This window comes from Oryx dammah, unplaced genomic scaffold (genome assembly GCF_014754425.2).
Source record: "Oryx dammah isolate SB20612 unplaced genomic scaffold, SCBI_Odam_1.1 HiC_scaffold_3, whole genome shotgun sequence".
NCBI lineage: Eukaryota > Metazoa > Chordata > Mammalia > Artiodactyla > Bovidae > Oryx > Oryx dammah.
The window spans coordinates 22,805,778-22,829,112 of NW_024070187.1; positions in this window are offsets into that span (position 1 = coordinate 22,805,778).

Consider the following 23,335-nt stretch of genomic DNA (forward strand, 5'->3'; position numbering starts at 1 on the left):
ATTATGTAATATCTATGGTGACAGATCATGGCCAATAGATGGAGAAACAATGGAAACAGTGAGAGACCTTATTTGGGGGTCTCCAAAATCACTGCAGATGGTGACTGCAGCCATGAAATTAAAAGATGCTTGCTCCTTGGAAGAAAAGCTATAACCAACCTAGACAGCATATTAAAAATTCAGAGACATTACTTTGCCAACAAATGTCCATCTAGTCAAAGCTATGGTTTTTCCAGCAGTCATGTATGGATGTGAGAATTGGACTGTGAAGAAAGCTGAGCGTGTAAGAATTGATGCTTTTGAATCGTGGTGTTGGAGAAGACTCTTGAGAGTCCCTTGGACTGCAAGGAGATCCAACCAGTCTATCCTAAAGGAGACCAGTCCTGGGTGTTCATTAGAAGGACTGATGTTGAAGTTGAAACTCCAATACTTTGGCCACCTGATGCAAATAACTGACTCATTGGAAAAGACCCTGATGCTGGGAAAGATTGAAGGCAGGAGGAGGAGAGGGCAACAGAAGATGAGATGGTTGGATGGCATCCCCGAATCAATGGACATGAATTTGAGCAAGCTCCAGGAGTTGGTGATGGACAGGGAAGCCTAGAGTGCTGCATTCCGTGGAGTTGCAAAGAGTCAGACATAACTGAGTGACTGAACTGAACTGAAAGTCACAGATGGTAACTGTACTTATTGTGGTGATCACTTTGAAATGTATAGAGATTCTAATCAGTATCTTGTGTACCAAGAACTAACATAGTTTTATAGATTATTTATACTACAAAAACAAACAAAGAGACTTATAGAAATAGATGTCAGATTTGTGGTTTCCAGAGGCAGGGGTAGGGAGAGAAGGAATTGGAGTAAGGTAGTCAAAGGTGCCAACTTAGTTATAAGATATATAAGTACTGGGAATACAGTGTACAACATGATAAATATAATTAACACTGCTGTGCATTACATATGACAGTTGTTAAGAGAGTAAATCCTAAGACTTCTCATCACAAGGAAAAAATTTTTTCTTTTTCTTTAATTTTCTATCCACATGATATGGTGAACATGAACATTCACTAAACTTACTGTGGTAATCATTTCATGATGTACATAAGTCAAATCACTATGCTGTACGCCTTAAAATTATTCAGTGCTGTATATCAATTATACCTCCATAAAAATGGAAAAAGAAAAAGAAGAGAGTGAGAAGTACTGGGGAGAAAGGCTTAGGAGTATAAACAGAGTTACAGGGTTTACAAGTGTAAATAGGTTTGAATCAAGGCTGACTCCAAACAGAACAAAGACACAAAGGCAGTGAAGGCGAAAGCCACGTGGCTATCTAATAACGAGAATCTAAGGTGAGTGAAGCAGCCAACACAAAGTCCCTAACAGAGAACACACCTGATTTTTTTTTGTGAAACAACAAGAAACCCCATGTGGCTGGAATGAGTGAATGAGGGGGAGAATATTAGGAGAGGAGAAAAAATAAGTTTGGGGAAGATGTCAACATTAAATTTCACTGCTTTCTATTATCCGCCTTTCACCAGTCACAGGAATGAGATTTAGTATGTGTAGATTGTCTGAGTCTCATTGCTAATAAACAGCAAACTCTGAGATGCAAACTCAGATCAGTCAGACTACAAAAATCAATGTTCTTTCCACTAATTAGGGCTTATGGGTATTTAATATTTCAAGTCTGTTCAAAGAAAAACTGAAATAAATAAGTAAACAAAAAGACAGATTTTTTTTTTTTTACTGATCCCTTATTTACTGATCTGAGAATTGAAGTCTATCTTCAGTCACCCACTTGATTTATATCAGCCTTAAATTTGTCACTTTTTAATTTAGTTGCCTTCTGTATCTCTTCAGTGATTGGGTCTTTGAAAATATAATCTATCACAAATCTATTTTAATACCAATCTGAGCATACGTATTTAAGAAGGTTAAATAAAAATGAAATGAAATAGTTCAGTGCCTGAGAATGTTTAGCTTCTAAGAAAGCAATAATATATGGCAAGCTCTGAGATGCAAGGACAAACATGGGACCATACATTAACAATTCAAAAAGCTTTAAAGGAAAATCAAACTTTTTCCCCAAAAGTAAAATTATTCAGGTCAGAACCATCTGAGTTAGACGCTCATGGAAAATGGGAGTAGTGGAGCAGTCTGGGGGCTTCCTTGGTAGCTCAGCTGCTAAAGAATATGCCTGCAAGGCAGGAGGCCCCAGTTCCATTCCTGGGTCAGGAAGATCCCCTGGAGAAGGGGTAGCCTATCCAGTATTCATGGACTTCCCTGGTGGTTCAGACAGTAAAGAATCCGCCTGCAATGTGGGAGACCTGGGTTAGATCTGTGGGTCAGGAAGATCCTCTGGAGGAGGGCACAGCAACCCACTCCAGTATTCTTGCCTGGAGAATCCCCATGGACAGAGGAGCCTGGCAGGCTATAGTCCATGGGGTTGAAAAGAGTCAGACATGACTGACAGACTAAGCACAGCCTAGCACAGGGCCGTCTGGAGGTGATGTATCCATGGGGAAAGCTGGAAGACCAGCATTAGAGCAAACAGAAGAAATACTCAAACACACTTGCATTTCACACTGACTGCCAGTCAGAGAAAGCAGTGACAGCATCCTCAGTACTGACTTGGAGTCCTTCCCACCCCATAATGAAGGGAACTTCATTGTCTTCATTTTACAGGGGCAAGGTGTAAGGCGTAGATCTCAGTTACAAATCTGTGACTAAGACCAATTTTGTTGAGCGTCAGGGTTTTCTATAAGATCACATAGCCTCCTTGTGGTATGTGTTAGTTGCTCAGTCGTGTCCAACTCTTCACGCTCCCATATACTGTATCCCACCAGGTTCCTCTGTGCATGGAATTCTTCAGGCAAGAATACTGGAGTGGGTTGCCATTCCCTTCTCCAGGCGATCTTCCCGACCCAGGGATTGAACCTGGGTCTCCTGCATTGCAGGCAGATTTTTTACCGTTTGAGCCACCAGGGAATCCTCCATAGCCTCCTTCGCAACCCAGGGATGGAACCCAGGTCTCCCACATTGCAGGTGGTTTTTTTACAAGCTGAGCCACCAGGAAGCCATAATAAGGGTGAATGGTTTCAATTATGAAAAGCTAACTGGAGTATTGTACTGGCAAAAGAAATGCTTCTCCATATTCTGATCTGTAAGGAAATGGGAACACTTCCTCATCCTTATCCTACCCCTTAGGACTCTACACGCCATTTGTGTAGTTCTGAGTTAGCCAAAAATAACCTTTTATTGATTTTACCAGTTGAAATCCATTGTTAGCACTGTACTTTCTAATAGTTTTTCTTCACCAGAAGTTTTCTTCACCAAATAGCTTTCCTCCACTAGGTGGAGGCTATAGTTGTACTGCTCTGTCAAAATGAACTTAAGGGCAGCTACTGAAACTCATGGGTAAACATAATAGGATGCTACTCAAATTTAATATGAAACATATGACCCCAAAAGCAAAAGCCCCTTATTCTTCAGTTAGGTCATTTTATGAAAATACAAAAGAATATGTCTTAAAGGAATATTAATATGAGCTTGGTGTCCATACTTATGTACATGGCTTTATGTAATGTGGCTTCATAAGTTAGATCTCATATTTATAAGAATCTGTATTTTCAGTGGGAAAAGTACTTATCTTTTTTAAAATTAGAAGAAATTCTATCCCATTGTCAATTCTTTTCAGCAGTGTTGCTGAAATGTTTCCTCCCCTAAAAATAGAAAAATGAATTACTTAGGATCAAAGAGGAATTTGGATTTCTTCTGCAAACTCTCATGTTTGACTTAATTGGGTGGAGGAGGTTTTCTCATGTAATTAAAGCAATAAAACATCATTAAGTGGAACAAACGAAATGAGGAGGAAGATACATTTCAACACAATAAAAATCTATAGTGATACAGGTAAGTACTAGGAAATTTGACTCCATTGAAAAATTTATTACATTTTTTTCAGAGCATGACTCCATGCACAAGGACACATAGCTCGTTTGGGTGTTGACTTCCGGGTTTGAGCCCACAGGAGTTTATTTCAGAAGAAATTAGAGACCCCTTGTTTCATGTGTCATTTGAACATTTTCTAGTGCTGCTGCTTATGACACAGAAACAAAGGTCTCTTGTGTATACTGTCATCTTAAACAATTTGCGACCCTTTGGTCGGTAGCTCACCATGTTCCTCCTCTGTCCTTGGGATTTTTTTCAGGCAAAAATAGTGAGTGGGTTGCCATTTCCTCCTCCCAGGGATCTTCTGAACCCAGGGATCAAACCCAAGTCTCCTGTATCCCCTTGCATTGCAGGTAGATTCTTTACCCTCTGAGCCATCAGGGGAGGCCTAAAACAAGCTATAGATAGGCCTCTGCTCCAGGATCAGAATTTAGTCTGCTGCTTCGAGGCCCTCGAGGAGCTCTTTGAAATTCAGGACTCTGTATTCTCTCTGTCAGTCTGAAGCCACCCTTGACTTGTCAGAACATCTCTTTCCCACCAAAACCAGGAGTCCTTACAGCTGTATCACACTGAGGCTTTTAGCTCCCCTTTTTGCTCAACATTTTCCCTTAGGGGTAAGAGCTGAATTTTTCCACTGTATAAATATATTTTATTTATTTACTACTAAGATGTTTTTCCTCAAACATTTTTCCTGAGCACTAAATTTTCCCAGTAGTCTTAGTGTAACAGGTGCAACCTGCAGGCAAATTTCAAAGGGCATATTTCTGATCCTGATACAAAGTGCTCACATGCTGTTGTTATTCAAGTCCTTAAAGAAGGGAAGAAAAAACAAAAAGGTTAATATTAATTATTAACCTGAATTCTTGAATTATGCTAGCAGGCATGACAAGTAGGCACAACTTAGTCTGATGTGTTTGGAGAACTGCAGGCTATTTGGGAGCAGTGAAGAGCAGACTGAGTGGGGGAAATGGGAATGGGCAAGCGGGGAAAGCTTAGAGGACAGAGGACCACATATGCCACAACAAGAATTTGAAATTTTTCCCGGAAACAGGTCTTTCCAAATCTGGATGCACACTACAAAGATCAGAGAAGTTTTCTTAACAGAATTTTCTAAGTCTTATTCGAGACATATAAAATCAGAATATTTACAGACAAAGCTGGTCTGCTTTTTCTTAACCTGAGCCTGAGCTCCCATTCCTTTCTAAATCTCACCAGAAGAAAACTTGATGTCAAAATAAGAAAAGAAAAGAGTTGAATAGTTTTGAAAGTTCTGTTATGAAATTTTATGCTGAACATGAATTATATGGAAGCATATAACTCTGTAAGGAAGAAACCTAGCTGATCAATAATTATGTGCGTGACTGAGGTTCTTTCAGCATAGATATTGGAATATAATTTTTCCATATTTATTTGTACTCTGATGATTTTCAAGTGTGCTCAAGTCTTTGTTATGAGTTTATGTCATATTCTTACAAACACACATATTTATGTATCTGCACAAGAAGATGTGTTCTGCTTCATGATCAAGGAGATTGATAAAAGGCAGAGAATCAAGAAAGGAGACTGGTACAGAGAAAGAGTGATATAAAATTTAGAATGTAATCAGGTATTATAGTACTGCTTTCTCACAGTCCATGACGGTGAGATGTAAAACCGGTATAACCTCTATGACCTGCTGCTGAAGCATCCTTAAGAGAAAGATGGTACAGTCCAAAGCAGGCTGTGGGATCTCGGGCCAAAGTACCTCCAACAAGTAGTGCTGATCCTAAATGATTAACCTTATAGGGATTGGAATTTCCAGTATATTCCAAAGCTTAGAAATAACCCAAAACTTGGGTTCATCCTTTTCTCATACAGTCCATCAGTCATGAGTCCTGATAATATCTCAGAAATATCTTTCTCAGGATCACCTACAATCCACAACCATTGCGGTTAACTTGGTTCAAGTTCTCATCTTCTCTTTCAAGACTCAGGAAAGTCTTTCCACTGTGCTTGTAGCCTTCAGCATCTTCCTTCTGTACATTAAAATGATGTCTGGAAAACATACTGACACTGGGGCGATTTCTAAAATGTAAGGAATCGTACTGTTTTTATACTTAAAACTGCTGATTACTCCAAATTATTTTTTAGATTGAGTCCAAATTTCTTAACTTGGCATAGAAGGCTGTGTTCGGCCCTGGCCAATCTTTAACTCTGACAACTCAGTAATAAATGGAAACCTAAAAAATGTAATCAGGTTTCAGTTAGGATTGCTTTGCTGCTGCTGGCTGCTGCTGAGTTGCCTCAGTCGTGTCCGACTCCGTGCGACCCCTTAGACTGCAGCCTACCAGGCTCCCCTGTCCCTGGGATTCTCCAGGCAAGAACACTGGAGTGGGTTGCCATTTCCTTCTCCAATGCAGGACTAAATAAACACTTGAGTGGGGACCTCCTCTCCCCTCCAGCCCAACGTGATAAAAGCTAGCAGCCTCCGTCGTTTTTCTGCTAGTGGGGTCACACAGAGTTGGACGCGAAGTGACTTAGCAGCAGCAGCATGTTCTACTCCACAGCCCACAGACCTATCAGTTTTGCATAGGTCTTGGACCAGACGTTAGTTCCTCACTTGTTTCCTCATCAAGAGCCCTTTGCACGAATCATTTGCTGATATTGGTGGTAAATTTAAGGAAAAGCTAGTTTGAACATGATCTAAGTGGTGATTCTCATCAATCATCAAACCCAGGCTGGCTCTTCCTAGTCTGATCAAAGATCTTTGATGACCTGGAACCTGCTTACATTTATAGCATCTTTTCCTTCTAAGTCTGCCACACACCATACTTTAGTCCAGATACTCAAAACTACTTATATTTCCCTCCAAACACAATACCCACGCAAGCCTCCCTGCTTTGTTCTTACAACTCCTTCTTTTTCTAAGTATAACTCATCTTTGAGGACTCAACTCATGCATAATTCTCCTAAGAAGACTTCACAGATGCTTCCTTTCCCCTCCAGACTGGGACAGGCCCACTTCCAATCTGCTCATGTAACATCCTGTGATGGCTCTGTCAGAGCGCTGGTCACCATGTTCTGAAGTAAGGGCACCGAATGCCCTTACTTGCTGCACTCCCCGTCAACACTCTAAAATCTTTGAGAGTGGGATGTATTTTATCTTCATATGCCCATGCCTAACAGCCTAACACTGAGTATACCTAACATATTCTCATGCTCAGTGATTATTTATTGAAGTGAACTGTAGGGTTTTTTTTTTTTTTTAATTTGGAGTGAACACAGTTGTAATGTCCAGTACTAGTGCTCTCTTTTAAGATACTAAAATAGACAGTCACAAGTTTCCCTGGTGAAATACTACTGAAAAAAAAAAGGAGGAAAAAAATCTATTTTTATTCCCATTCAACTCTAGTCATTAACAAATCTCTTTGGAAAGTTCCAGTGATAATGATGATGACGACGATAATCACAATGGTGAAAACAATTAATATTGACAGGATTTATTACCTCCAGACTAAGTCTTTTTTCAATATCTCTTTTCAGTCTCATGACAATACAAGCAAGTGTTGTTATAATCCCCATTTTACGTGTGAAGCACAGAGAGATTAAGTATCTGCCCCAACCACAAAGCCATCAAATCCACACGGTGTGCTCTAGATAATCATCAGAGCATTGTCTAAGAAAGCGACCATGCGGAGATTCCAAAGCTGAATACAAAGGGGCTCTTTAAGTCACATTTGGACTTTAGTGGAAAAATATCACTTCACATATTGGCTAGACCATCGCAAAAGCCTTTTACAGCTTACCAGAGTAGCATTTTACTTGGGAGGACACTGGCAGGAAGAATACACGGACCTGTGTAGTCCCCATTGGACCTGCCGTGAGCACACAGACTCTCGAGATATATTTGCTGGGTAACTGCTTATGTAAAGACTTTTAATGAATGCCTCAACTACTTTACACAAGATCTCCTTATGGAAGCATATGTATCCTTTGCTCACAGAAGAGTGCAGTATGAGCATATTTTTCTCTTCCAATTTTTACTTGCTCTTAGTCTTCACATCTCCCTTGGCATAGAGAACAGGAGTCATCACTTGATGTTCCATCTACCACTTGCATTCTGGCTTACACAATACCATTTTTCTCAGAGAGGAGTGGAATTTCCCAATTAATCTCTGGACAAATTAGTACTATATTTTACATAAGCCACTTAAACGGTATTATGCTTAGCTGCATTAGGCCATTTTTTAGCTGTGGATGAATTTCATAATGCTGCAGAATACTGCCTCTTCCTCCTAATTTTATAACCAAGTAGTCCCCATCCTGTAGAATTTATACCTAAGCATTACAAATCCTTGAAACAGTGTTAACTTATCTAGGTCTCAGAAATCTTTGGAGACTAGAAAAAACTGAAAAAGTAATTTTTTAACCTGTTTCCTTAATGAAGCTGTTTCTAATTTTATTTCCGGCTGTGTAATATCTGAAAAGCCCTCCTATCTAGCCTCATTCACCCAGTGGCTCACATATCTAAATGCTGATGCTAAGGAATATTCAAATCCTTCTGGATCCTGCTATGGTCCTAAGTAAATTATGTCAGTTTAATTTGTGTTGCAGTAGAGTTCTATGTTCTCCTTTTCTTTTCTTTCTTTTTTTGTTGTTGTTGTTCAGAAAGAAAATGCCTTTTGCACATTGGATGTTGCTTTCATTTTGAGAAAAAATATGAGTTGCCTTTGCACTAATTTTCATAAGTAATAAAACTGTACTTGTCTCACGATTCTACAACTGTACTTGTAGAATCAGATGAAGTAGAAGACAGCATAATCTAGTTCTTCCTATGATTGCATTTATCTATCAGGATTCACCTAAACGATGCAAAATAAAATCTTTGTATTTTACACAGGGCTTAGAGAAAAGTTAAGTTTAACTTTTGCTCACTTCTTACATCTCTGAGACACGTCACTGCTGATTAAGCTGATAAATTGCAAACCTCACTAATTAACTTGTACATAACACTATAATTGTGTTTATAGTGTGATATTGGGCAGGTGAGCTAACCTCTCTGTACTTTGGTTTTCTCATCTGTAAAATTAAATGTTGAGTGACTGAGTGACAGTTGCCCGGTCGTGTCCAACTCTTTGCGAGGCCATGGACTAAACAATCCATGGAATTCTCTAGGCCAGAATACTGGAGTGGGTAGCCTTTCCCTTCTCCAGGGGATCTTCCCAACCCAGGGATTGAACCCAGGTCTCCCTCATTGCATTCTTTACCAGCTGCACCACAAGGGACGCCCCAAAATTAGATATTGAATTAGTCTATAAAAGTAACATTCTAGTGATTCCAATTAGAGCTCAAAAACAAACAGATATTTGTGATGGGGAAAGAAAACTTTCAAACAACAAAGTTTTCTTTGGCCAGACAGTGTTGAATAGTGAAAAGAACACTGATTTTGTCACTTAGCAATATGAATTCAATTTCCAAAATTGAGATTTACTAGCTATTTGATCTTGACCTCAGTTGCAAGATGAAGAAATAAACATCCTGCATAGTGTCATAAGCTTTAAAAATAGATTGTGGAAACTGCTAGCAGACAATAGATGTTCAAGAATTGTAGCTGTCTGGGGTATAACACAGTACTCTTCCCCATTACCTTCTTCATTTTTTCATATCTTCACCTGCAGTAGCAAAATGTATTTTTACATAAGAATTCCTAGAGGCTGTGGGGTGAGAAGTGATGGATATTAGTAAAAGCATGGTACATTACCACTCTATAAGTCACTCCCAAGAATTCCAAACAGCCAAAGCAAACTCACTAACCATGAGTAACCATAACACAAGAGGCTAAAAGTGAAGTCAGGACACTAGTGTTCTGATTGGCATCTCCTAGCTTCAGCTTTGACCCATTGACTTTGACCACTTGAATAGGAATCAAAAAGCAGAGAAATAAAATGGAAAAAACAGAAGAACAAAAAAGTAAAGGGCCTCTTGAAGGTGCTTCTGACCTCATCTGAGGTCATCTCTGTTGGATTAGCATGTGAGAGGCTAGTAATTATTAAAATGTTATACCACCATCATGAATTCAAGTATCTATGCAATTTTCTATTAACAAGATTCTGTTTCTTAATGAATGAGTCTACAGACCTTCCTAAGGATGTACAGTGACCCATCATTAAGAGGAGGAAAACTAGATGTTATTTGTAATCTTGTTAGCTTATGCACTGAAACTGAGCCCCTTCTCAGGCAGAGAAAAATGTCAAATGACCTATAATTCATAAGTTTGTTCTTTACTTCAATTTGCTTTTATTTATTCATCGACTGTTAGGCCTTTAATCCTAAATAGCCAACTTGGCAAAATCACTTGGAGGCTTAGAAGGCAACTGAGACTCACCTTGACCAAAAGTAAACTATTGATTTTCTGTCTCCACCAAACCTGTCCTGCTATAAGTCCCCCTCACTTCATTGAACAAGGCGGTGGGGGAGGGGGCGGCGGGGGGTGGTGGTGGGGAAATCCCTAATTATATCTTCTTGCTCTCTTTCTTTCACAACATACTCAGTCCAACAGAGGCCACAGTCACTCCATTTATAGAATGTGTCCTGAATTTTGTATATCTCTCCATCTATACTATTTCCAAAATAATTCCAGCCACCACACATTCTAGTTCATACTCGACATGAGACTGATATTTAAAAAATGTAAATCAGCTCATGCTGCTCCCATCAAAATTAGAATAAACATCAGACTTCTGACCATGGCCTTCAAAGCCCTAAGTCATTTGCTCGTTCCTTCCTTCCTCATTGACCTCATCTCTATCTTCTCCCCAGCCCCCAACCAAGCTTCAGTGATCTTTCTCATTCAAAAAGCGTCAAGTTTATCTCTGCTTTAATGCCCCTACAGCTAATTCTTAGTCTGCCTGGAGGGTCAGCGTCATGGGTGTATGGCGCCTGCAGTCACACAGAGTCCTAATAGCAGAAAGACCCCACATTTGATTCAATGCTCTGCTGTTGGCATCTCAAATTGTTTTTAATAATTAAAATTTTTAACTTGTGTTTTATCAGTGAAATCCAATGGGACAATGGAGCACTTGGGTGAGCAAAGAAAATACGTGCAACATGTCCATCATTTGTCACTACTTCATTTGCATATGGCGCTTGCAATGCTCCATGAGCAGAGAATCTGGTGGACCTAGAATGTGTAGGAATTCCTCATGACTCAGAGTGAGTACAAAGTGAGCCTATTAAGTCCAGAGCTGAGGAAGCAGGTGCACCCGCGGCTCTGAGAGGCCACACCTTCTATTGAGAACCAGAACTTGCTTCAAACATAGGAAGGAAGCAGTGCTGTTCCAAGAAACATGAATGATCAAAGTGCCTTGACATAACACTTCTTGCTCATGTAACTTCCCAGTATTAGCTAACCACCAACACTGAAAATGACGATACAGAATGAAAGAGAATGATAGGGGCAACCAGAGTTCATTTTCACATTTTCACTTAGTTTTTCTTTACTCATAAGTAAGCTCAAGGTAGAGAGTGTCGATAGAATGTGTGCCTATGGAGAAGTGAGATTTTAAAAGTTGAGTCAATTTTGTACAATGCTTCTGGTTATAATGAAATATATATGTATGGGCAAGCTATGCAATTAAAAACTGTGTAATTCTGGTGATGCCACCTATGAGTGAAATGTGCTTATTTTTGCATTTAAAACTAGTACTACACAAAAATGAATGTAACATGCAAATGAAACATGAAAATGATGATGAAAACAAAGATGAATGTAACATTTGTGGAAATAGTTTGACATTTTAATTCTCCCAGTTTAAAGCAACATTAATAATATTAGCATAGCAGATAAAAAATACCAAGGTAAGTGAAGAGAAATACTACAGGAAAATGAGAAAGCTTTGTATTTTAGTACTTTTAAAGGTATTTTTTCTGCTCTTAGAATGAGGGACCATATATTTTCTTTTTGCATCAGATCCGGCAAATCTGTAGTCAGCTCTATTGACGTGGAATGTTGTTCCCTTGTCCCTAACTTCACAATGCTGACTCTTCCATGTAATTCATGGCTTTGATATATAAGACTCTTTGAGAAACCACCCCTTACCCATCCATCTAAATTAGTCACCAGGTACTCTAGCAAACTAACCAGTCTCAGTACTCTGCATATAGTGATATAAGAATGCTTGTACATTCCTAGCTGTTTTTCTGCACCTTCCCTCTGTAGGAGCTGAACTTAGGCTTTCCTGTTACCCACTTACCTTTAGAGCTAAGAATAGTGACTGACACTTAGTAGGCATTTAATACATATTTGGGGAATGAGTGAATAAATGAATCTAGTGATTACCACCTTGTCCGATTTAAAATAAACCTGTATAAAGTTACAGTATAATTTTTAAAAACACTTTCACTATTTTAAATGTTTTAACTATTTTAAAAATTTAGAAGGGAAAAAAATAACTTTTGAACCATAGAGAACCACAGAAAGTTGGCAACATTTATTTTTCAGCATATTTTATGCAATATGGCTATAAAAATAATGGTGTTGAAATAATACTTTTATGCTGTCAGTCTATTATATACTTTAAAAGAAGCTTTCATTTCCAAATAATCTCTTGTTTAAATGCTCCCTATAAGTGTTCAGTGATGGGTTTCAGTAAACTAATAAAAAGTGAAAGTATCTCAGTCATGTCTGACGCTATACGGCCCCATGACTATACAGTCCATGGACTTCTCCAGGCCAGAATGCTAGAGTGGGTAGCCTTTGCCTTCTCCAGGGGATCTTCTCAACCCAGGGATTGAACCCAGGTTTCCCACATTGCATGCAGATTCTTTACCAGCTGAGCCACAAGGGAAGCCCAAACTAATAAATAAATCATGCATTTTTAAAGTATTATTTTAAAATAATTTTTTCATAAAACATCTAGAATAGGGAAGGGTGGTGGGCTTCATCTTGTAAGTAATGATGCAGCATAGGAAAGAGTTGCCTGAAAGATTGTATTAAAAAGAATAGCAATCCTTTGTCTTACTCTCTGGAATGGACTCAGTAAAGAATCTGCCTGTAATGCAGCAGATGTGGGTTTGATCCCTGGGTAGGGAAGATCCCCTGGAGAAAGAAATGGCCACCTATTCCAGTATCCTTGCCTGGGAATTCCTAAGGACAGAGGAGTCTGGCAGGCTATGGTCCATGGGGTGACAAGAGTTGGATACGACTTAGTAACTAAATCACTACCACTATCACTGGAACGAACTGCCCTGGTGACTTAACAATGTCCTGATGGGTATAGAAATGTGGAGTGGGAGCAAGAGTGCTCTGTATCTGCTCTCTTCATCCTGAGGTACTCTGAAATAAGCATGGTATAAAACTAAAAGGATTTCAGCTTTTCTGGCCTAGAATAAAAGTGTATATTTTTTTGTGCTACCAAGGCAACAATTTTGCCTTTGGCAACACTGAAAATAACCATAAATGATAATAAGAAATCAAAATTCTGCAGAACATGAAACTATGTCACTCTGTGATTTGTTATGAAATAGAATTTCTATAGAGCTGAAAAATACAGCTACATCTAATCATTGTTAATACAAAAATATTTTCATCTTTAATAAGATAGGATGTAAGTTTTTAGAGGGAAATATTAGGTTCATCTATTTGATATATTTGGAATACAAAGGTAAGAAGTAAAGGTAAATGTTTTACATATTATAAAAAGAATTTTATTTTCTTTTGTATAAAGGATTGGAATGCAATCTAGCAAAAGTCTTTGCAAGATATTTCTGGCTGTCAGGACTTATAACAAATGATTTGCTGTATCTAATCATACTGTCTACACCAAAGATAGAACAAAGTGTTTTTTGTTTTCCTATTCATCACTTATCTCCATGACAAAGGCTTGGAAATGATCATATAGTTATGCATACTTCAGGTACTCCAAGGAGATATTTATGATGCAATAATATATTCACAGTAAGTATATAAAATGTCATAAGTAACTGTAAAATGAGGATGCAAGGGATTACCACCTACATACATGTAGATTACCACTCTACATACATAAATTAAATAATCTAGTTGAAATGGATCAAGTCCTCGAAAAGTAAAACTGGTTCAATAATCAAAAATCATTTAATATATTGGAATGGTTTAGTCGCTAAATCATGTCCGACTCTTGCAATCCCATGGGTCTGTAGCCTGCCAGGCTCTTCTGTTCATGGGGTTCTCCAGGCAAAAATATTGGAGAGGGTTGTCATTTCTTTCTTCAGGTGATCTTCCCAACCCAGGAATGGAACCCGGGTCTCCTGCATTGCAGGCAGAGTCTTTACTGGCTGAGCTACAAGGGGAGCCCATTAATATATTACATCATACTAAGAGCTTACAAAGAAAAATCACATGACCATATCAACTGGTATAGAAAAAGCCTTTTACAAGATTCAGCACCTATTTATGATAAATCTCTCCAAAAATGGAAGGGGGGAGAAATTTCCTCCTAAGATCAGGAAGAAAGCATGGATTTCCTCTCTCACTACTCTTATTCAGCAGAGTATAGGAAGTTCTAGCCAGTGCAAAAAGACAAGAAAAAGAAAAAAAAAAAGTGTAGAAATCAGGAAAGATCTCTCTGTTATTGCAGATGACATAAAAATTCAAAGGAATTAACAAGAAAAACTCTCTAATAAGTAAGTCCACCAAGGTTGTAGGATATTAGATTTACAGAAATTAATATAAGCAATGTACATGTGAAAAGCAAAATTAAAAATATAATACCACTTACAGTTGCTCATAAAGAATGAAATACTTAGGTAAACCTAACAAAATGCATAAAGGCCTTGAACACTAAACTACAAAATGTGGATGGAAAGGAATAAAAGATAATCTAAATGAACAGAGACACTCTGTTCATGGATTAGAAGACACTGTCAGTTCAGTTCAGTTCAGTCGCTCAGTCGTGTCCGACTCTGCGACCCCATGAATTGCAGCACACCAGGCTTCCCTGTCCATCACCAACCCCCAGAGTTCACTCAAACTCATGTCCATCAAGTTGGTGATCCATCCAACCATCTCATCCTCTGTCACCCCCTTCTCCTCCTGCCCCCAATCCCTCCCAGCATCAGAGTCTTTTCCAATGAATCAACTCTTCATATGAGGTGGCCAAAGTACTGGAGTTTCAGCTTTAGCATCATTCCTTCCAAAGAAATCCCAGGGCTGATCTCCTTCAGAATGGATTGGTTGGATCTCCTTGCAGTCCAAGGGACTCTCAAGAGTCTTCTCCAACACCACAGTTCAAAAGCATCAATTCTTCAGTGCTCAGCTTTCTTCACAGTCCAATCTCACATCCATACATGACTACTGGAAAAACCATAGTCTTGACTAGATGGACCTTAGTTGGCAAAGTAATGTCTCTGCTTTTGAATATGCCATCTAGGTTGGTCATAACTTTCCTTCCAAGGAGTAAGCATCTTTTAATTTCATGGCTGCAATCACCATCTGCAGTGATTTTGGAGCCCAAATCAATTCTATTTCAATTTGATATAGATGCTCAGCAAGATTGTTTTAAAATCTCAGCAAGATTTTTCATAGATATAAACAAGATTATTCTAAAATTATGAAATCAGAGGAATCATAAGAGCTCAAATAATTTTGAAACAGAAGAATAAAGCGGGAAAAATCAGGCTATTTGATTTCATGACTTCTAGCTACAGTAATTATGTGGTATTGGCACAGAGACATACACATAAATCAATGAATAGAACAGAGAACACAGGGATAGGCACACACAAGTACAACTATAGTAGGCAGAATAAGGCCCCCTCACATACAGAAGATATTCAGTCTCCAAAACTGATTATATTAGGTTATCTGACAAAATCAGATTTTGCAGATATGATTAAGTTAAGGACCTTGAAAGGAAGAGATTATCCTACGTTACCTAAGTGAGTCCACTGTAGTGATGGGAGTCTTTATAAATGGAAGAGGAAAGCAGAAGAGTTAAAGTCAGGAAGGGACTTGAAGAGTCTCTATTGCTGGCTTTGAATTTGGAGGAAGGGGCCATGAGCAAATGAATGCAGGTGGCGTCTAAAAGCTAGAAAAGTCAAGGAAAAGAGTTTTTCTTAGAGCTTCTAGAAAGAAGGTAGCCCTGACAATACCCAGTGAGATCCACTTTGTGTTAAGACCTCCAGAACTGTAAGATAAAAATTTTGTGCTGCTTCACGCCATTAGATTTGTGGCAATTTTTCAAAGCAGCAGTAGAATACAATGGCCAACTAATTTTTTACAGTTGAAGTATATTTGATTTACAGTGCTAGTTTCTGATATGTAGCAAAGTGATTGAATTATGCTTACATGCTTTTTCGGAGAAGGCAATGGCACCCCACTCCAGTACTCTTGCCTGGAAAATCCCATGGACTGAGGAGCCTGGTAGGCTGCAGTCTATGAGGTCGCTAAGAGTCAGACACGACTGAGCGACTTCACTTTCACTTTTCACTTTCATGCATTGGAGAAGGAAATGGCAACCCACTCTAGTGTTCTTGCCTGGAGAATCCCAGGGACGGGGGAGCCTGGTAGGAGGTCGTCTATGGGGTCGCACAGAGTCGGACATGACTGAAGCGACTTAGCAGCAGCATATGCTTTTTAAAGATTCTTTTCCATTATGGTTTATATATGATATTGAATATAGTTCACTTTGCTACACACTAGGACATTGTTATTTATCTATTTTACTTATAGTGCATATATGAATTCTCAGTTGTATGCAACTCTTTGCAACCCCATCAACTGTAGCCCCTCAGGCTCCTCTGTCCATGGAATTTTCCAGGCAAGAATATTGGAGTAGGCTGCCATTTCCTCCTTCAGGAGATCTTCTGGACACAGGGATAAAACCCTCGCCTTTTCAACTCCTGCATTGGCAAGCAGATATTTTTTCCAACTGGGCTACCTGGGAAGTCCTACTACAGTAGTTTGTATCTGTTAATACTCGAATCCTAATTTATTCTTCCCCCATCTCCTTTCCACTTTGGTAACCATAAATTTGCTTTCTTTGTCTGTGAATCTGTTTGTGTTTCATAAATAAGTTCATTTGTATCATATTTTAGACTCCACATATAAGTGATATCTATATGATGATATTTGTCTTTCTCTTTCTGGCTTGCTTCACTTAGTAGGATAATCTTCAGGTCCATCCATGTTACTATAAATGGCATTATTTCATTCCTTTTTAGGTCTGAACATTTCATGGTGTGTACAAACACACACTCACAGCATCTTCTTTATCATTCATCTGTTGATGGACACTTAGGTTACTTCACCCCCAGATGGCTTTAGTGTAGCTAGTCTGAGGTGTACAAACTGATAACCACCAACTATTGGACAGTGGTTTCCAAATGCGGAAAACATCAAAATTACTTCAGATATTTTTTAAGATACAAATTCTTTTGCTCAGTAACCTCAAGGTTTAAAATCTATTTGGCCTGGTTGGGTATAGGAAATTGCATATGACCGTTACTTCTATTTTTCACAAGTTCTCCACATCATTTTGATGTGAGGCAAAGTATGGGAATCACTGCCTGTGGAACCTTAGTAAATTTCATAATGATGTCATTTCAGTCCTATTATATCCCCAATGTTCTCTTTATATTAAATTTGCTTAATGAACTTTTATTAAATGCCTACCATGTTCTAGACATGGAGCTAGTGGGATATAGAAATGAAAGAACATGGTAGAGCCCTAGAGATGTTTGGAGTGTAGACCTGCAGCGGATCCTAAGTGAACAGGTCCAACAGAAGGTGGCACACATAATAGGACATTAGGAAGCTGCTAAACATGGTCACCTTCTGTGTTCAAAGATACCTAGGGACATATGAACAATGTAATTGAGCCTATTTAGTAATGGACTTCCTTCTTGACAAAAGTGGAAAAGACAAAAGGCACTATTATTGACCTTCTACCATATGTTATGTGTTAATAATATGTTGGGTTCTTTTCATACTTCATCCTGTTTAATCCCTGCAACACCCCTTGAATTGGGTTTTTATCATCCTTCAAGAATAAATAACTGTCTGTGAAGCTCAGAGTGATCTGACCAAGGTTTTTCATCTGGCAAGTGTGACTTGACTAGCATATAAATCTAAGTCTTGCTGACCTCAAAGCTCATGCCCATTTCTCTCCACCTGGCTAATGTTTACTGGGGGATGCTAATCCAGCATATGCTATGCACAGACCATTATTTATTCTTACTCCCCTCCCCTGATTTACTGATAGTACATGGAAACTGATTGCCCTAGACTCAAAGACAAAGTATAAAAATATTTAGAAGATATGCTCTTTAAAAATATTTTAAAAGAAGATTTAGAGATGAAAAGATATTTAAACTATTGCTTACAGTGAGATTTAGGGAATATCTATAAATTTTATTAAACCTGAACAGTTTTCTTAGCCCTGAACTATTTTCTATCTCTATTCATTTACTCTCTATCATCTTCCCCATAAGAGGAATTCCTAAAAGTTAAGTGTTAAATTAGAATAAGCAAACATACATGTGTACATATGTGTGTATATATATGTATATGTGCAATATATGGCTATGGTAAACATGTGTTACATATGTGTGTATATTATATGTGTACATATGTGTGTGTTACATATGTACATACATATATGCACAGAAGGATTTACATCATTCTTTATTTTGTAATTCTGAACATACAGGGATATAGCAATGATCAAGAGAGACATGACCTCTTTCCTTTAAAGGCATGAAGAATAATGAAGAAATTAAAACATGATAAATAAAAGGAAAATAAATAAGTGTATACACATAACTGAAAAGCGTGTCAAAGATTTTATAATATGGAAAGGAACATATTCTCTAATTTTCACAGAGGTTGTCATGACAGTGATGGGATAGCTCTGTTTGATCAATTTCGCTTATAAAGCAGAACACTCAACCCTGGTTGTAAAAGAAATATAAAGTATTTCATGCCTTCTTGAATTTAGAAAATAAGGAAAATGGTCCCCCCAAATCTAAAAAAGATACTTATTTAAAAGCGACAAACATTCAATATCATAAGCATAAGAAATGTTCACCATCACATAGGAAAAATTTCTACCTCCTAGGGCTATCTCAAGAAAGAAACTAATCTGTTAATGGTGAGTTAATTACAAATTTAATTCTCTTATTGACAGAGAAAGTATTTGTTGTCTCAGCTAACTATATTTTTCTTATAATAATGCATAAAATTTTGCTGTTAGTTTAAAGGAAGAACTTGGAGTAAAAATTGCCCAACATGGAAGAATAAGTTTCCAATAGTACAATTTCAAGCATCAACTAAAACAGGATATTATTCAGCAGATGTTTTTCTTAGCAGTCTTCCTCTAAAATCTCTAAAATGCTAGTATAAGATATATGTGTGTAGGAGAGAGACTCAACATTGCATGTTTTGTGCATAACTGCTCCAAAGGATGATTTTGTGTACTATATTTATCAAGATAATGTACTTTGCCACATAATATAAAAAGGAAAAATATACATTTTTATGTATACAGCCAAGTATCCAAGTGTTATACCAGCTAAAACACCAAATAAACCTTGAGCAGTGGGGGAAAAAAAGAGAGAGAAAAGTACAGAAAAATGAGAGAATAAGGAGGAGGAAAAGGATACAAGAAAGGAAAGAGGGGAGGAGGAGGGAGGGGAGGAAAGGGAGAAATACAGAATGATAGTCTAGTCACCACTGAGCACTCATCTTTATCTTAGTGACATTGACCATTTGGAGTGAGATGAAGTTCAGTGTCCTCAGAAGTGTGTCACCAAAGCTGGAATACCAAGCCTCTTCAATGTCTCTTTTTCTCTATATACAACAATCTATCCCATTTTCACACTTAAAACTAGTCTCTTCTACGACCTCTCTGTATTATTTGTAGCATTACAAAAACTTGTTTTGCTTTCTTCTGTTTAAAGTCAAAACTGAGAAGTAAATTGGATAGTTTAGGGGGTACTTTTAAAAGGTAGAGCCTAAAGAAGAGTCAAGCAGGAGAAGCGAGGAGGCAGTAATTTTGTGCACACTACCCATGAGGTATAGGAAGAATTGCTATAGTACCAAAGATTCTCTTCATTCACATAATGTTCAACCAAGAAAAAAAAAAGTATTTTATATTAACCAGGATATAGAAAACTGAGAATTACAGAAAAACAAAATTGTAGGTGACGTTATGTTCATCCGAAGTCCAGGGGCATAGTCTTCCCAAATAACTGAGGAAAGAGATGTGAGCATCATGGAAAGTGGGCTTCACAGACGTAAAGAGAGACATAAGCAGGGAGGCAAAGATTAATAAGATAACAATGGGAGCATCCTATATCCTAGGTGACCACTTGCCAAAGTCACAAGCAGACTATAACCAGTAAAGTAGAAAGAGGGAACTATCTCATGCAGAGAAAGGTATGAAAGTTAATAGACTGAACTTTGAAAAATGGTTCACAAAATTCCCAGGTGCAAATGCAACCAGTATTAGATCAGCTACTTGATCTTATCTAATACCTTCTTGGGATAAACAAGCAGTAGACCTGGGATTACAGTATGGATCCATGGACACCCAGCCAAGACCATCTTCTGCTGCCTTATATTTCAATGCCTAAATTTGATGTTTGGATTTCTTTTTTGCATACTTTTAAGTTATATAACACAGACATTGTAAAATTATGGCCACAATCAAGCTAATCAACATATCTATCCCTATGTAGTCAAGTGGGTATGTCAGGGGAGTGTGTAATTTCCTCAGTTCTGTCTCACTGCAGCAAAGATTTCAAACAGCAGACCTGTGTTACAGCTCAGTTATAGTTCAGTTTTATTTGGCAAACAAAGGATAGTACACCCTCGAGGCATGAAGGCAGGCTGACCCCAAAGGAGAGGCCTTGATCCATTTTGGCCTCCTCTTTTTATACATTTTGTCTCCTCCCCCTCAAGCCTGCCCTATGCAAATTGGGCTAGCCAGGAGGACTGTTTGCTTCACCTGTGGTTCTCACTCTGGTTTTTGGACCTTCCTTTGTTGTATTTTCATGGGCTTTTCCCTTCTTTGTCTTTTAGCCACTGCCATTCTGGACTTCTTTTTCCTATTCTAACTACCTAACAGGTAGATATTGGTTAAGGGGTACAAAGTTTCAGTTATACAAGATGAATAAGTTCTGATGATCCAATACACAGCAATGTAAACATAATAAAAAAAAAATTAGTTAACAGTACTGGGTATTTGAAATTTCCTAAGAGTAGGTCTTAAGTGTCCTAAACACACACACAAATAAAAAAACTTTGTTTTAATGTTAGAGTGATCTGTCCAAGACCTACAGCTCACCATGGGAAAACCAGGACTAACATTCAGGGCTACAAGCAATCTTGAAGTTGGTGTTTTCTAACCTGGAGATTGACCAAGATAACCTCAAAGTTCCCCCCAGCTTAACTCAACTTTAGATAGGTCTCTTCTGGATGACAGGTCTCAGATCTCACTTTTCTTCGATGAGTTACTTTAGAAAATCTGTAGTTGAAAATTCTTTCTCTGACCCTTTGAAATGTATATAGATCTCCCAGCCTCTTGTCAGTTTTACAACCCAGGAATGTCTCAAGGACCTACAATCATTTCTTTGAAATAAAATCATAATGAAGAGAGCAGACCAACTCTCTATCTCTGTGGGAGAGTAGGAGTCTATTGTAACATTAATTGGCAAATACAGATGGCCCAACTCACAAAGAAAAACACTTGCACACTCAGGAATAATTCAATGTGCTTGGCACCTCCCATATAGCAACCTCTCTGTCAACATCCTTCAGTACTTTTCTATAAACTCACCCCTACTCCTAAAATTCCTCCTGCCTTTTGTTTCTGTGAACTTGAGTTCAATCTCTCTTCCCTATTGCAATAGGCTTGGATAAAGTCTTACTTGCCTGTTTAACTCTGACCTGTGCATATTTTCCTTGACAGCTCCAAATTTTCCTAGGCAACTTGTGGGAACTCTTTAAATCCAAATTGGCAAGTATTTTATTCAGGTAAATAATTATGTGCATATTACTACTAATAATATATATTGTTTATAAGTATTTGGTATATATTTAAATATATGATGCTGTTATGGTTACTAATTACAACTGTATTTGAAAGTGTTACTAAATTTTAAGTAGCTTTTGTATATTTTGTGTTTTCTCAATAAGTGGAGAAATTCTGTGGGAATATTTGAAATTAGGAGATATTAAAAATGGATCTTCTTGCATAATAGAGGTCAGATCACTTTTATATGCCTATTCAGCATACAGCTATAGAACCAAATAACATGAGGTATGGAACTCTGTCACAGATAACGCTGCTACCTGAACTGCTTCCGCTACTGAATTTAAATGATCACAATGAGAAATAAGAATTCTCAGTGATCCTAGAAAAACTTTTTTTCCAACAACAGATAAAGAGCTGAATAGACAATACATTATTTTACTTCTCTTCTTAGTTTGTACCACTGTTTCTGGAGAATATTCTAATTGTAAAAAAAAAAAAATGTGCATCAGGAAGAGAGAATACAGTCCATATATAAAATCATTTGTTGATAATTTCCAATGCTTGATTTCAGATCTCCACCCCGCCCCAACCCTGCCGCCCTTCTTCAGAAGAGCTTACACTCTAAGGGGACAGCTGATGAAGTGAAGGTTCTGCCACATGATTCCTTAGATCAAGTCTCTTTGATCCCTATCTCCTCTGGGCTTATTTTCTTCCAAAATAACCCAACATGGGCTGCTATAGTTTAGGAACTTGCTTCTTTTTCTTTTTTTTTAACCTGTTCTATTTTGCTAAAGAATATGAGACATTGAAAAGAGACATAAACAAAACACCTGAATCTTGTTACAACAGGGGATGGAAACAAAAGAGCATGGGATTCCCCAAGAAACCTACTTTCATTCTTGGCGATTTCAACTGCTGCCAAGAAGTCATCAAGCACTCTGAGTTCTCACGCCCACCCATGTTTTCCTCTAATCCCTCCTTTGCCACAAACTTTCATTGTCATCACCAATAACCAGAGTAGCACCTCTGAAATCTCAGTGGCAAGTCAATACTAATTACTGTCTTGTATTTACCTGCTTATTATAAAATCCTAGCAGCTATAGTAATGTGTTGATTGTATTGATTCCTCTTATTCATTGACCCCTCAACTTTTTCCCCTATGTAATGCATCCAGTTCTATGGCTTGACATTCTATCTACCTGCTGATGGCTCCCAAATTTCTACTTTGGTGTGTGTGGGTGGCTGCTGTGGGAAACACTTTTAAGATTCTTAGATGCCCTCCCTTTTTTTTTTTTCATATGATAGAATCTATTAGGCACTAGCTTAGCAATTCCCTTTAGCAAAGGATTGCCCAATCACATACACAACTTGAAATTTATCCACAGGCCTTA